This window comes from Mustela putorius, unplaced genomic scaffold, assembly GCF_011764305.1.
Source record: "Mustela putorius furo isolate JIRA1106 unplaced genomic scaffold, ASM1176430v1.1 tig00000145_pilon_pilon_pilon, whole genome shotgun sequence".
NCBI lineage: Eukaryota > Metazoa > Chordata > Mammalia > Carnivora > Mustelidae > Mustela > Mustela putorius.
The window spans coordinates 23,712,861-23,727,007 of NW_025421294.1; the positions used below are offsets into that span (position 1 = coordinate 23,712,861).

General features: G+C 46.9%; 1 long non-coding RNA gene across 1 annotated transcript; it reads left to right on the forward strand.

The window, feature by feature from the left end:
- Positions 1-5,321: 5,321 nt before the first annotated feature.
- On the forward strand, positions 5,322-11,403 carry LOC123390828. The gene is made up of 4 exons (XR_006605437.1): positions 5,322-5,405; positions 6,169-6,277; positions 10,089-10,284; positions 11,365-11,403. It is a non-coding gene; the product is annotated as an uncharacterized LOC123390828 (long non-coding RNA).
- Positions 11,404-14,147: the final 2,744 nt, after the last annotated feature.

Below are 14,147 nucleotides of genomic sequence, written 5' to 3' on the forward strand. Positions count from 1 at the left end.
ACACTGCACCCATGAGGGCTCCACCCCCACTTATACTCTGGAGCAATGTCCCTCAGTGGATCAGACTTTTAAAAGTTTGAATTTTGTGCTCCGTTGTTCCACTGCTTGCTGGGACCCAGCGTCTCACCCTGCGGTCTATCTCCCTGTCGCTTCAGATTCACTTCTCCACATGTCCTACCTTTCAGAAAGTGGTCAATTTTCTGTTTCCAGAATTGCTGCTCTTCTTCTCTTCAATCTCCTGTTGGGTTTGTAGGTGTTCAGAATGGTTTGATAACTATCTAGCTGAACTCCTGTGACCTGATGTCATCTCAGTCTGCTACTTTTCTGCCATTTTGACTCCTCCTCCTGAAGTTAACTTTACTTTTATGTCTAATATGCATGATGTCCCTGAATCCAGAGCCTAACTAGATTAACTTCTTCAGAAAATAAAACTTTGATTTCCTTAGGGTGGGTAGAGTTAGTCAACTGGTTGTTTGGGGGCTGTAACCACATTTTGCAGCAAAATACTTCAATATTTTGACTTCCAATAAATCTTCCCATTTTCTGCTTCATGCCTTCATGCTTTCTACTTTCTGCTTTTTGTGGTATTTAGAAACTTGAGTCCTGAAGCTGTTCTGGGGTTCTGTGTTGAGGTGAGAGAGAAAGGGATTAGTTTATGTGTCATAGATATCTCCATTTTGTGGGCATATTGGTAGTAGCTTTCTTGGCCCTATTGTGCAAGTCACCAATCCTCCATCCATTTTCTGTCTTCTCAAAATTTGTGGAAATTTTTCATTTACTAATTATTCTTTTAGCATTCTTTTTTCCTTTGGATAGTTATACTTTTTAAAAAATCACTATTATTTTAGTGAGTTTTCAGAAGGAGAAAACATAAATCCTTGTGGTCATTTGGTCATACTTAACTTAAAGTCTTATATGTTTTTCTTCTTTTTAAAAATTAAATACATAGTGGTTGGCTTACATCCACTGAGTATTGTTGGGAATAAAGAAGTACTGATTTTAGTCCACCAAACAACTCTCACCTTTTTCTAATTATACAGAATTTATTTGTATTTTTTCCTCTAACAATAGCCTTTTGGTTTCCCACTTGTAATCTAATATTTGAGTATTTAAAAAAATATTTTCTTTATTTATTTGACACAAGTATTTATTTGATCACAAGTAGGCAGAGAGGCGGGGGGGGGGAAGCAGGCTTCCCACTGAGCAGAGAGCCCAATGCGGGGCTTGACCTGAGCCAAAGACAGAGGTCCAATCCATTGAGTCACTCAGGTGCCCCTATATTTGAGTATTTAAAAAATAAGGACACACGTACAAATGTAGGAAACCTTCCCAAACATAACTGTTGTTTAGGGAACAAGACTATCCAGTGATAGCTTGAAGTGTTTCCCATCAGTTAAGACAGTCCAAACTGGGAGTACAGGGCAGTTTAGAGTTAACAATGCATAAGGTACAAAAGTCACATATATGGACATTGAGGACTCTTAAGTGATAACAGGAGTTCAAAAATGAGGTTGGCCTTGAGCTTCTTTCTCACTACCTGCCTTCGCTCCCAGTATATCTGTATAATTCCAGCATCCCCACTAGCTGAAGCTGTTTTCATCCTTCTGCTGGGAGACCTTCCTTCTTTATCCTGGGCAGGGCCAATTTCTCCTTACATACTTGGCCCTCGCTTTCTTTCTAAACCCTCTTGTGGTGGTTTCTAAATGCTCTTCTGTGAACTGGTGCTGAGCTGTGACAGAATTTCACCAGTCTAGAAAAATTAGAAAAGGAAAGACATGTAACCCTATGTGTGTCTGTGCATTGTTGAGTATATACATGGTGTGAAGTTTCAGTTCTTTTTTCTTGGTAAGGATACTAATATCCTTTATTCTTATTAAATAACAGTGAAGTGGTTTTCTTTTACAAAATGATTATGATAGTAGATGGTGGTCAAATAGATGTGTACTTGGCAAAATAACAGGTTGGAAGCACCAGAAGCTGAGCTCCAAATTAGGGGACTGTTGTGATACACAAGAGAAATTGTTCCAATAAACCATCAGTGTACTTAGTCATATCCTCTCCACTTACGTTTTGCCTTTCTTTCTTTCTTTCTTTCCTCTTTCTTAAAGATTTTATTTATTTATTTGACAGAGAGACACAGCAAGAGAGGGAACACAGGCAGGGGCAGTGGGAGGGGGAGAGGCAGGCTTCCCGCCGAGTAGGGAGCTCAATGCGGGGTTCCATCCCAGGACCCTGGGATCATGACCTGAGCTGAAGGCAGATGCTTAATGACTCAGCCACCCAGGTACCCCTAGCTTTTGCCTTTCTTAAAGCACATGGCTCTGTCATGAGTTTCTATTCCTGAACTGCTCATGTAGAGTCCTTAGAAGACAGTATATACTTGGTAATTAATGAGTGCACTGGTCACATTCCATGGCTAGTGGGTCAGGCTCAAGAGCTTGCTCTCAGAAGGCTATTGTTCCTAGTCTGGGACTCAGGCCTTCACATTAATGCCATAATTGCCTGTTTTGTGCTGAGGTTCTTCTCTGTCCTCCCACCCCACCTGCAGCTTTCACAGGGCAGCAAGGTCAAAGCTTGGCAGCCTCACAGGCCTCAAAATTCTTCCAGCATTTCCTCCTCCTTCCCCCTCGGTATAACATGCATCCTCCCCTTGCTTCTCCCACTGATCCCCTTCAGGGATCCTATTTGATTCATCAACACAGCCTTCCTCGCTTTTGGCAACTAGCCTGGTGCCTGGAACATAGTAGGCACTTAGTGTTTTGTAGAATGAATTGTAAATAATCATGTCTAAAAATTTCATAATGTGTATATAATTTGCAAGTTCCTCCATGTTTTTGCCCTGTACTAAAAACAAACAAATGAACATCGGGTATCTTGAAAAGCATCAGTCTTCAGGAATTCGTGGATAGCTTTATGAATCTCTTAAAATTATATGCAAAATTTTGGGTATGTTTTGTGTATGTGTACATTTTTCTGGGGGTAGAATTTTCTTTGTTTTTTAAAAAAGATTTATTTATTTATTTAGAGATTGAGAGTGCAAGTGGGGGGAGGGGCAGGGAGAGAGGGAGAGGAGCAGACTCTGTGTTGGGCTCAGAACCTGTTGCAGGGCTTGATCTCAAGACCACTGAGATCATGACCCGAGCCAAAATTAAGAGTCAGATGCTTAACTGACTGAGCCACCCAGATACACCTCTGGAGAAGAGTTTTCAGTGCTATACCTTTAAAAGTTTAAGAACCACCAAGAACATGAGGTTTGGAGCTAAGTACAAATACATCTGAATGTACATTCTAAGATGGGACACTCCATAGGTTTTGGGTTTTTTTTTTTTTTTTTTGACACTACATCATTCTTTTTTAATATAATTTTTTTATTTTTTTATAAACATATATTTTTATCCCCAGGGGTACAGGTCTGTGAATCACCAGGTTTACACACTTCACAGCACTCACCAAAACACATACCCTCCCCAATGTCCATAATACCACCCCCTTCTCCCAAACCCCCTCCCCGCAGCAACCCTCAGTTTGTTTTGTGAGATTAAGAGTCACTTATGTTTGTCTCCCTCCCAATCCCATCTTCCTTCATTTATTCTTCTCGTACCCACTTAAGCCCCCATGTTGCATCACCACTTCCTCATATTAGGGAGATCATATGATAGTTGTCTTTCTCCGCTTGACTTATTTCGCTAAGCATGATATGCTCTAGTTCCATCCACGTTGTCGCAAATGGCAAGATTTCATTTCTTTTGATGGCTGCATAGTATTCCATTGTGTATATATACCACATCTTCTTGATCCATTCATCTGTTGATGGACATCTAGGTTCTTTCCATAGTTTGGCTATTGTAGACATTGCTGCTATAAACATTCGAGTACACGTGCCCCTTTGGATCACTACGTTTGTATCTTTAGGGTAAATGCCCAATAGTGCAATTGCTGGGTCATAGGGCAGTTCTATTTTCAACATTTTGAGGAACCTCCATGCTGTTTTCCAGAGAGGTTGCACCAGCTTGCATTCCCACCAACAGTGTAGGAGGGTTCCCCTTTCTCCGCATCCTCGCCAGCATCTGTCATTTCCTGACTTGTTGATTTTAGCCATTCTGACTGGTGTGAGGTGATATCGCATTGTGGTTTTGATTTGTATTTCCCTGATGCTGAGTGATATGGAGCACTTTTTCATGTGTCTGTTGGCCATCTGGATGTCTTCTTTGCAGAAATGTCTGCTCATGTCCTCTGCCCATTTCTTGATTGGATTATTTGTTCTTTGGGTGTTGAGTTTGCTAAGTTCTTTATAGATTCTGGACACTAGTCCTTTATCTGATATGTCGTTTGCAAATATCTTCTCCCATTCTTTCAGTTGTCTTTTGATTTTGTTTTGGGTTTTTTAATCCAAAAAACTTTTGGTCTTTGATTACTGGAAACCAATCCTGAAATCTTAGATTCGGAGTCACTAAATTCCGTGCATGAGTCTGAAACTCCAGGTGACTCAAAGAGATTTCTAGGTTAATAAGTAACTGGATTGGAGAGAGCATTTTGTTTCACAAACATGATCATAATTGGTTCTTATTTACTTTTAAATTATAAATGATTATTCAGTAGTTTTTTCCCCCTCCTTTTTAAACAAGCTCTTGAAAACATTGCTTTAATGAAAAATAAAACTTAAAAGCAGCTGTAGTGTTGGTATGTAATGCGTGAAGTATAATTAAGAGTTATAATTATTCCCAATTAGGCATTTGGCATGCCAAAGTAGGGACCCCAATCAACTCAACCCAGGCAAGGGAGCATAGGGCCTGAGGCAGGGACAAGGTACAGGGTGGGGAGGAGTTCACTTTGGGGCTCCTGATCATCCAATTGAAGAGATCTGGGCATGGGATGGGCACCTAGGGTTTGATTCCAACCTTCCCAGGATCTGGGAGTAAAGAAAGCTCTGTACAGGGGAAGATGTTTCTCAACAATGTGTCCCTGAAGACTTCTGAATCTTATCTACTTTAAAGCAGACCGACACCCTGAAAAAAAAACTTCTTCCTCATATGACAATGTATCTCATTTGAAGGCAGAGCAGGGGCCTGTATTCCCTTCCCCTATAGCCGCCCGAAGCCTCATGACCTGGTGTAATTTCTAGGTTGATAGGGTTCCGCATTGCCATAATTTTGTGCTGCCTCACCAATACCCATTTTCCCCATGGCCCTATTAGAAACCTTTACAGTCCCTACCATTTTTCACAGTTAAAATTACCAGACTTCCATAACCCCATGGTCCTATTATTTGTTCATCAATGAAGCTTAGCTGCAACTTGTTGCCATGGCCCTAGCATTGAAAGCAGTGAGTGGTATCTGGAACATTTAGCTTAATGGGCTGGTCCTCCTGATGGTGTGATTTCCTCTTGAGTCCTCCTTCAGCAACTGGTAATATTGATGCCTGGGTCAGGGTGGCCGTAGGAGGGGTATCTGAGGAATGGCACACCTAGTAGATCTGTTAGTTGGGGATGTAGGTTGAGTTATGGTAAAATATGGCTGGAAATTCCCTTCCTACCAGCTCACAACAGTGGACTCTGACACTTAAGTTTTATCTCCCAGTGTGGGCTAGGATGGGCTCACTGGAGGATTCTAAAAAGAAACCTGGCCAGAGTTGGGCTTTGGTCAAGCATCCTATTTGTGGGGGTCGATAGGTGGGGAGAACATGGAAACAGAAAGATGTGTGGAGACCACTGCTACAGCCCAGGGGAACGCGACAGCGGCAAACTGACAGGGAGCCAAGGAAGTGGTGGGGTCATGAGGTAGAGTGTGGGGAGTGGCCACACGGGAGACTGGGTGCCCAGCAGCATGGTTTGGGGGAGTGTGGAGGGAGGGAGGGACTGGTCAGTGACGTTGAGGATGGGATATCTTGAACTTAGATAAGTGGAAGCATTAAGCAGGGGAGTGGGGATGTTGGGGGTGAGAGGAAGGAGAGAATGAGTTTGGGGTGAGTCCTTTTACTTGAGAGAATGTCCTTTTGGAAGTGTCCAGCTGGCAAGGGGAATAGGGGAGCTGGGTGAGAGAGCCGAGTGGCCATAGAAGGGTACTAGGGACCAAGTCAGTTACAGGGATGCAGGGATGCTCTGTGAACCCAGAGCCGGAAAAGAGCCAGGAGAAAAGTGGTCCTACTGTGATACCTAATGGCTTTCCTTAGATCTTCATCCTGAATGTCTGGCAAAGCTGTGAGTTGCATCTCTTCTCTCTTGGGCTGTGAGAGGAAGCACCTGGGCTGGTTGGGAGGCTCTGACTCTGGAACTGGGCAGGTAGGAGTCCTGATCCCTTCTTTTCCACTTCCAGCTCTTGACACTGGCTAATTGACTGAACCTTCTGAAGGTTCAGTTTCCTTATCTGTAAAATTGGATAATAATAGGACCTTCCTCTTCAGTTGATATAACAAATATTTACCTCTTAGGTACTGTGAGCAGGGCTCCACCATGACCAATGAAATCAAGTTCTGGGAGGACCAGTGTGAGCAGATGCTCAGGCATTGGTATATTTTTTAAGGCATCCCGTCTGATTCTAATGTACAGCCAAGGTTGAAAACAACTGAATCAGCAAAAGAAAGGGGGGAATAGGGAAGAGAAGGGAAATCCAAGCAGAAAGAAAGGCACGTGAGAAATCTCAGACGGACGGAAGGGGAAGGCAATTTGGACAGACAGCAGAAATCGGTTTAGTGTATTGTTACACAAACTGTAGTTCATGATTTGCTAGTGGAGCATGGAACCAACTTAGCATGTCATGACCAGCTTTAAAAAGAAACAGAATAAGATGGGATTGGAAACATCGGGGCTCATGGTACATATTAAGGATCAGGGTTTCTTGAAACTTGTGTTTCAGAAACCTGTGTGGGTGTGTGCGCTGGGGCTCCTGCACAACGTACTCTTTGTCACGGGCACATGCTTCTGAGCAACACTGGTTCAGATGGGTTGAGTGTTGTGAGTGGGCCGAGATGGCGGGACTATAGGGCACTCAGACTTGGTCTCTAGGGCAGTGTGGGGGCATTGGGAGGGTGTGCAGGGGAGAGGACATTTGAATGACCCCTCCTCTGCAGTATGGGCTGTATGCCAGAGGAGCTGAGGCTGTCCCTGTGGGTCCCTGAGAGAGGTGGTCAGCAGCCTGGGAGACACCAGGCCGCACTGCTGAGCCTTGACCTCTGACCTCACCTTTTCTACTTGCTTCTTCCAGGGCAGGTCCCTGGGTCTCTAGTCAGGGTGCAGATGGTCCCCTCAGGCCCAGTCACAGAGCTTAATTCGGGACCTCAGTAGTGTTTGCCTCTCTTGTTTCCATCTGGGGAGCTCAACTTCGCTTCAGTGATTCAAGCAGGGGAGAGGGAGGCCTTGCCATCTTCCTTGAACTGAGGCACTGTTCGGGTTTCCTGTTCCTCTGCATGCAAAAATACCAGGATGTACAAAACTAATGCTTTGAGAGAAAATTTCCTTTGAGCTGATATCAAACATAGATGTTGGGCCTGAAGGGGATGTTCAGAAAGTTGTGGTTTGGAAAACACTCCATTTTATCTCCGTGAAGGCTGGGTACTCCATGGGGTTCCTCTTAGGGGTAGGGTCTAACTGGGTCTTACTGGTGCTGGAAGCTCAGGTTAGGGGTGGGAGCCACCAGAGTGAGCCTTTCTCCCACATGTCCCACTGGGGCCAGGACGTGGCTGGGATGGGGAGGAAGATGAGTGCTGGTAGCTTGGCAGGGAAGCCCCTCCTCCCGGGCCCTGCCTTTTACCTCAGCCACCCTGGCCTTAAGCCCTTTGTGCCTGTTCGTCGACTGCTAGGAACCCTCCCCCTCCGATCTTCCCAAGTGTCTCTGCTCAAATGTCACCCTTTCTGCAGGTGACCATCTAGATAAGTTTTCTTCCAACACGCTTTCATTTTCTCCTCTTGCTTTACTTCTATTTAGCTGCATCAATCCCTACCTGAAATGATTCATTCATCAGTTTTTGGTTGGTTTTCTCCCCTAACTAGAGGGCAGGCTCCATGAAGGCAGGGGCCGTGTCTGTCCATGGCTCCCTAGCTCCCTGCTGTATCTTTTGTGCTAGAGCCCTTGCAGGCTGTGTGGTACATGGCAGCTGGGGCCTTGCGAACACTTCTTCAGTGAATGAACAGTAGAGTGGCCCTCACTTTTTCCCAAAGATTTTTTACTTATTTATTTGACAGAAAATGAGAGAGAAAGCACAAGAGAGCACAAGCAAGGGGAGCAGCAGGCAGAGGGAGAAGCAGGCTCCCCGCTGCAGGGAGCCCGATGCAGGGGCTCGATCCCAGGACCCCAGGATCATGACCTGAGCCGAAGGCAGACGCTTAACCTGCTGAGCTACGGCCCCCGATGGACAGACTTCTTCATTCTTCATTCAGTCATGTCCCAGGTTTATTTCTTGCTGATGAAGGGGGTTTGTGAAACTTGCTTCGAGTCCTGGGGCTCTTGTGGGGGACCACCACCTGCATTGTGACATAGCATGGCCTTCTTACTGGGGCCAGAACTCTGCTCAGTGGGGGCTTCTTTGGGGGCTTCTAGGTGGCCTTTTGGTGGTTTGTCCTGGGAAACTGACAGCAAGTCTCCACATATCTACTGAGACCAATAGGGAAACCATATCCAAAGAACCACTGCGGTTCCATCAGCAAGCCTCTTTTACCAGTCCCAGATCTGGGACACGCACACCTTCCATTCTCTGCTCCTAGAGCCTGTTTTGCAACCTCCACCCACATGCTCTCAATGCCTCCCTCCTCTGCACCGAGGGTGAGAGCCCACACACTGTTTCTTTCCCCCCCCCCTGTGTCATTTATTGAGCTAGATTTGAGGCCAGTGGAAATTTCTTTGCACAAACTCAGGTGGGTAAGTGTCTTACATTCGGTAAATTGGAGCCCCTGTCCTACTGGTCTGGTGGGAACTGAGTCTCAGTCACTGCTGGGTGCTCCTCTCCTCCGGAGAGTGTCAGGGGTCCAAGGCTCAGGCAGTGCCAAGGGTTTGGAAATGCACTGCGCATTGGCCCATCCCCCAGCCACATGGTTCCCCAGGTCCACATTCTTGCTGTTTCTTTGCTGTGCTTAGAGCTCGAGGCTAATGTCCAGACTACTGCATGAGGGTGGCTCTTCCAGCAGAGGGCCCACCACATGTGTGCTTACGAAGAGAAGTAGGAGACTTTGTCCCACCTTGAGGGACCAGCTTGTTTAGCTTCCAGTCACTCGGGTCCCCATGTAAAAAGGATAAGCAATAACTTGAGGCAGCAGGTTAAGAGTAACATTCACCAAGGATTCCTGCTCTTGGGAGGAAACAGTGGGATGGCTGGAGAGAGGGTGGAGGGCTCCCTGGAGGAAGTGATGGTGCACCAGCATCTGGAAAGTGGGCTGATTTGAGAGTTCGTTTTGGGGAGAAATTTATCTCCATTCCAGTACAATGCCTGGCTGGCCAATGCCATGGCCCATAGCAGCTGGATTTGCTGGAAGAAAGAGCCACCATGAACTCTTGAACTCTGAAGGACTTGAGAAAATACGCTGTTTCTGCAGCAGCATTCTTCCTGCCGTTGCCAGGCAGGATTGGCAAAGTTGTATTTGGGCTGCGGCAAGTGCCCGGTTGAAATTGCCTCTTTATCTAATGGTGTGGGGCTTGGAAATGGAATATAACAGGTTCATCTGCCACAGGCCCCAGCAGCTCCTCAGCTGTCACCCCTAGCTCTGCTCCTGCTGCAAAGGGGCCACATAGGAATCCAGCCCCAGAGCAAGTGAATCTGGAGTCCATTGAGATGGCGGGTGCTTTTTATAGCTTTCAGTGGGTTTTGAGTGGTGCACAGAATTGACAAAAACAACAACAACAAAAAACCACACACACAAAAAACCCACCTCTTAAGTAAGCAACAACTTCACTGGACGCAGCATTTTGAAAAGGATTCAATTCCATTTAAGTGATGGTATTTTTGAGTATTTTGCATGTTCCGTACCCCTGTCTTCCCTTTTATTTTCTGTAGCAAAAGCACAAATGTGAATTAAAATTGCCTGGGAAAATCCAGGCATAAATATTAAAACGTTCGGCTGCTGGTTAAGGGGAATTTATGTCCGCATTTTCTCTTTGTTGCAGGAACGTGTTTTTATTTTCCGTGGAAGTTGTTATTCCAGGCTTCAGAAAATGTGTTTCGTGGTGCTTTCCCCCACCCTCTTTGGCAGTCCCTGTGTCCATCAACTCTGTGCCTACCTCCCTGTCTGGTGGTGTGGAAACAAGACCAGCATCTACAAAGCAGTGGGGGTCACACTCCAGGGCCCACAGGGCCCAGCAGGTAAATCAGGGAGGGGGAGGGAGTCAAGAGGCCTAGGATGAACTGAAGAGGATGTGTGCATTTGGAGAGATAGACACCTGTGCCAGTTCATGGTTGCCCCGGAAATGAAGACCCAAGGTGGCCACGTCCCCTGAGTTTTCAAGAGAATCTGGATTCCAGATTTTAAGATGAAATTTCCTGACTCTTAAATGTAGACAGCGAAAAACAACCCAGTTGTGTGGATTGAGTTAAACCAACATGCCAGATCCTGCCCAGAGGCTGTTGATGGTCAGGTTCTCCTGGCCCAACATAGGCTAGGCTTCCCTCCCTGTGTGAGGGAGTTCTCTCTGGTCACAGACCTGCTGGGCCTTGGGCTGTCTCTTCCAGTGATAGTTTTTGAGTCAAAGAGTAACCAGATCCACAAGGGGGAAGAGCCTTGGCTGGAGATGCATGGGACCAGAAACTCTCTTTGCACTCTGCAACTTCTGGGGCCGGGTGACCTTAAGAAACCATGGTTCTCAGTTTCTCTATTCTTTGAAATGAGGACAACTGTATCAGGACCACCCACTGGGTTTCTCATGAGACAAAAAGGATAGCATCAGCATTCATGATTTGAACAGTGTAAATGCTGATGGGTGCTCTTACTTCATGTGACCAGCATAGGGATGGGGTGGTGGTGGTGAAGAAAACATGAACTTGAAGAGGAAATTCTGCTCCACACCTGCCTGGGTTCCAGACTGGTTTTTCATTCTGGCATAAGCCTAAGGTCAGGGAGCCTTGGGGGCTTTCTGTGCACAACTGATTGGCATGATTTCCATAGACCCTGGAGGAAGGGCAGCATTGAGGCAAGTGGGAAGCAAAGCCTGGGCACAGCAGACCCCCTTCACATAATGGCTCAGAGCAGTTTTGAAAAATTGGGGTTTACTGGTTTGTTGAAATAGAATATTTAAAAACAGAAGTGGTATTCGTATCATGTTTCCCAAACTGGTGTTCCCAGGCACCCACCCCATTCTCTTTAGGATGTTGAAAGGAATGAGGAGAGGATCTCAGACTCAGGGAAAGGGAAACATAGGATTAAAGTTAGATGTTTCTTTCTTGCAGGACTCCTCCAAGTTAAAAATAATACGCCAGTGCATATTGTGAGGTGAGTGTACAGTGTTTCTCAAACCTGTGTTTACTGAGCACCGGTTAACAGTTCCTTAAGACACAGTTTGGGAAATGCTGACCTAGGTCGGCAGATCCTTCCTTCACTCCACCTGAGTTTTTGGTATGTTACCTGAGTAGTGCAAGACACAGGAGACGGAATGGTGAAGCAAAGCCAATCTAGTTTTGGCCCTGCCCTCGTGATGTTGACCATCTCGTTAATCACCCACTGATGTTAATCAAGTAAGCATGCACGTGGTATAAAGTTGTCATAGGAGAGATGTGTGTTGCTGTTGGGGGTGTGCCCCTCTCTGGAATGACCTGGAGGGAGGGAGGAAGGCTTGAGGGAGCTGTGAAGTATCCAGAGGCACTAAGCAGCTGGATGGGCCCTGAGCCATGGCTGTGGACACTTCCCAGATGCAGAGAGCAACCAGTGTGACCATAGATCTGGGGGTGAAGGCTCATGGGGGTGTCTGATGGAGGTGAGGGTGGGGGAAGCACAAGGGCCTCCTTCAGCCAGGGCTTGCTACGGCTATGGCCTGGCATGACTGGGGGCATATGTGCCCCAGGCAAGTTCGCCCTGTCCCACCCTAGGTTACAGGAGGCTCACACAGGCTGAGCACATGGAATGATGAATAAACGCCGAATGCCTGGGGGAGTACTTCATTTCTAGCTGCTGTGTCTGGTCCTTGACCTGTGGCTGCTGTCAGCTTGCCATGCAGATGTCTTGTGTCCCCCGGAAGGAGGCTGTTGCCTGCTGGCAAACTCATGCTGGGACCCCAGTGGGTGGCTCAGTGCACAGTAAGGTTCTCCTTGTTCTTGTTTGCCCTGGAATCAAGAATTTGTTGATTGTGCTTCCCTGGTGGCTAAGGCTCTTCCCAGTTTCATGCTCCTTGGAATGTACGCCCATCCAGCACAGCCTCACTGCCTACCGCATATTCACGATTCACACAGTAAATGTTTATTGAGGGTTATATGTGGGGCATGAAGGTAGAGGGACAAACGAGGCAGCCAAGACCCCCTGCTCCCATCGGGCTGTCCTTTAGGCAGGGTGGTGGGCAGGGTTGGGGGACAGGCAGCTGAACAAGATCGATAAGCCTTATAAGTGTGGGAGCATCTGCCCAGGATGAGAGAAGAGAATGGTCACTGTTCAGGGGCATGGCTCAGTCATGGGGCTGGAGAATGGGTGTGGGGCTGGCAAGGACACCTTGTACAATCTCCACTTTTCCTGGCTCCCCTGGAGAGGCTTCCCTAGAGTTTGTTGGGGGGGGTGGTCCTGAGCAACCTTGGTCATCAGTGCATTTGTATTTTTTGCTCAGAGCACACCAGTTCCCAGGCACACCAGACCAAGCTGAGTGTGTGTCAGCTACCGCTTAGAGGAGAGGGGGTGACACTTGAGATGGCGGAAGGTACAGGAAGTAATCACTGCAAACTCTCTGAGCACACGTCCTCCTAAGAAGCCTCTGCCTGGATGCCCTGAGCCCTGTGCCAATGAAATGATAGAATTGCCGTGGCAAGGGACAGTTTTTTCATTTAACAAGAGGAATGGGGGTAGTGGGAATACATCGGCTGCAGTGACCTTTTACGGTAGGCAGAGATATGCCAGTGTGGAAACAATTATCTCAAGTGCCCGTGGGTACCAGCTTCCTGTTGATAACATGTGGTGCTAATTACCTTGACGAATTCAGGACAGATGTTGGTGCCTGGAATTAATTGGCCAGCAGCGGGGCCGAGGCTGGCTCAGGACCAGGAGCCAAGGTGGGGCAGCTCCGCCTTCTCACTTCCCCTCTCGCACCTGCAGGTGTGGTTTCTCACCTCCTCCAGTCACTGTGCTCACTGCCCTCTCCTAACCTTTTCAAGGGAAACCAAAGCGTGATTGGCTGACTGTTCACCTCTCTCTGTTTATAGCCTTCTAGAGCTGCAGGGGAGGAATAGGATGCCAGTTAATCAAAACACTCTGTGTGGAAAAGGTCAGCGTGGTGGGGCTCCTACTATATATTTTCCCAGAATGGGAGGTATTAACATTCTGCCTCTGTGTTCCTGCCAGTACGGCCCAACTTGAACCATGTGGTCAGGAAATTGCTTCAGTGCTGCGGATCCCTGATGGCCATGATTTTAATTAGAGAGAGTCGTGTGCCAAGTGCGATCACAGTCTTCCATCCTCTTATTAGACATGTTATCTGGAAGGTGGACAGTGACCCTGGGGCAGGCTCTGTCCTTCCCTGATGCAAGTGCTTTCCTCTGAGCTCTACACTTGGGTCTTTCACTGCAACTCCTTACGAGTGTAAATACTTATGACAATATCAATTAACCTTTGTCTGGGGCTGCTGTGTGCCGGGCCCTGTGCTGAACATTCCACATGCATCATTTCATTTAACCCCCTAACAACTTAATGAGGTTTATTGTGCCCCTTTCACAGAAAGGTAAGCCAATGTTCAGAAAGGTCAACCAGCATAGTCATGGCACCCAGGTAGTCCATGGGATGCAAGACTTGAACTCAGGGAGTGAATCTCTGGAGCCACCTTTTTGTCACCCTTTCTTCCACCAGAACCTGAGTTCCAAAAGGAGACAGTGCTTGTCTTGTTCACCTCCACAGGTTAGCTGCTAATGGAAGCTAAGTCCTTGGGGGTTGGAGGGGGGAAACTCAGTCAATGTTTGTTAAGTGAATAAAGGATCTTAAACCCCAAGCCTTGCTTGGGTGTGAGCAGAAAAGGTGGGTATGAGGCTGAGGGTCAGGGCTG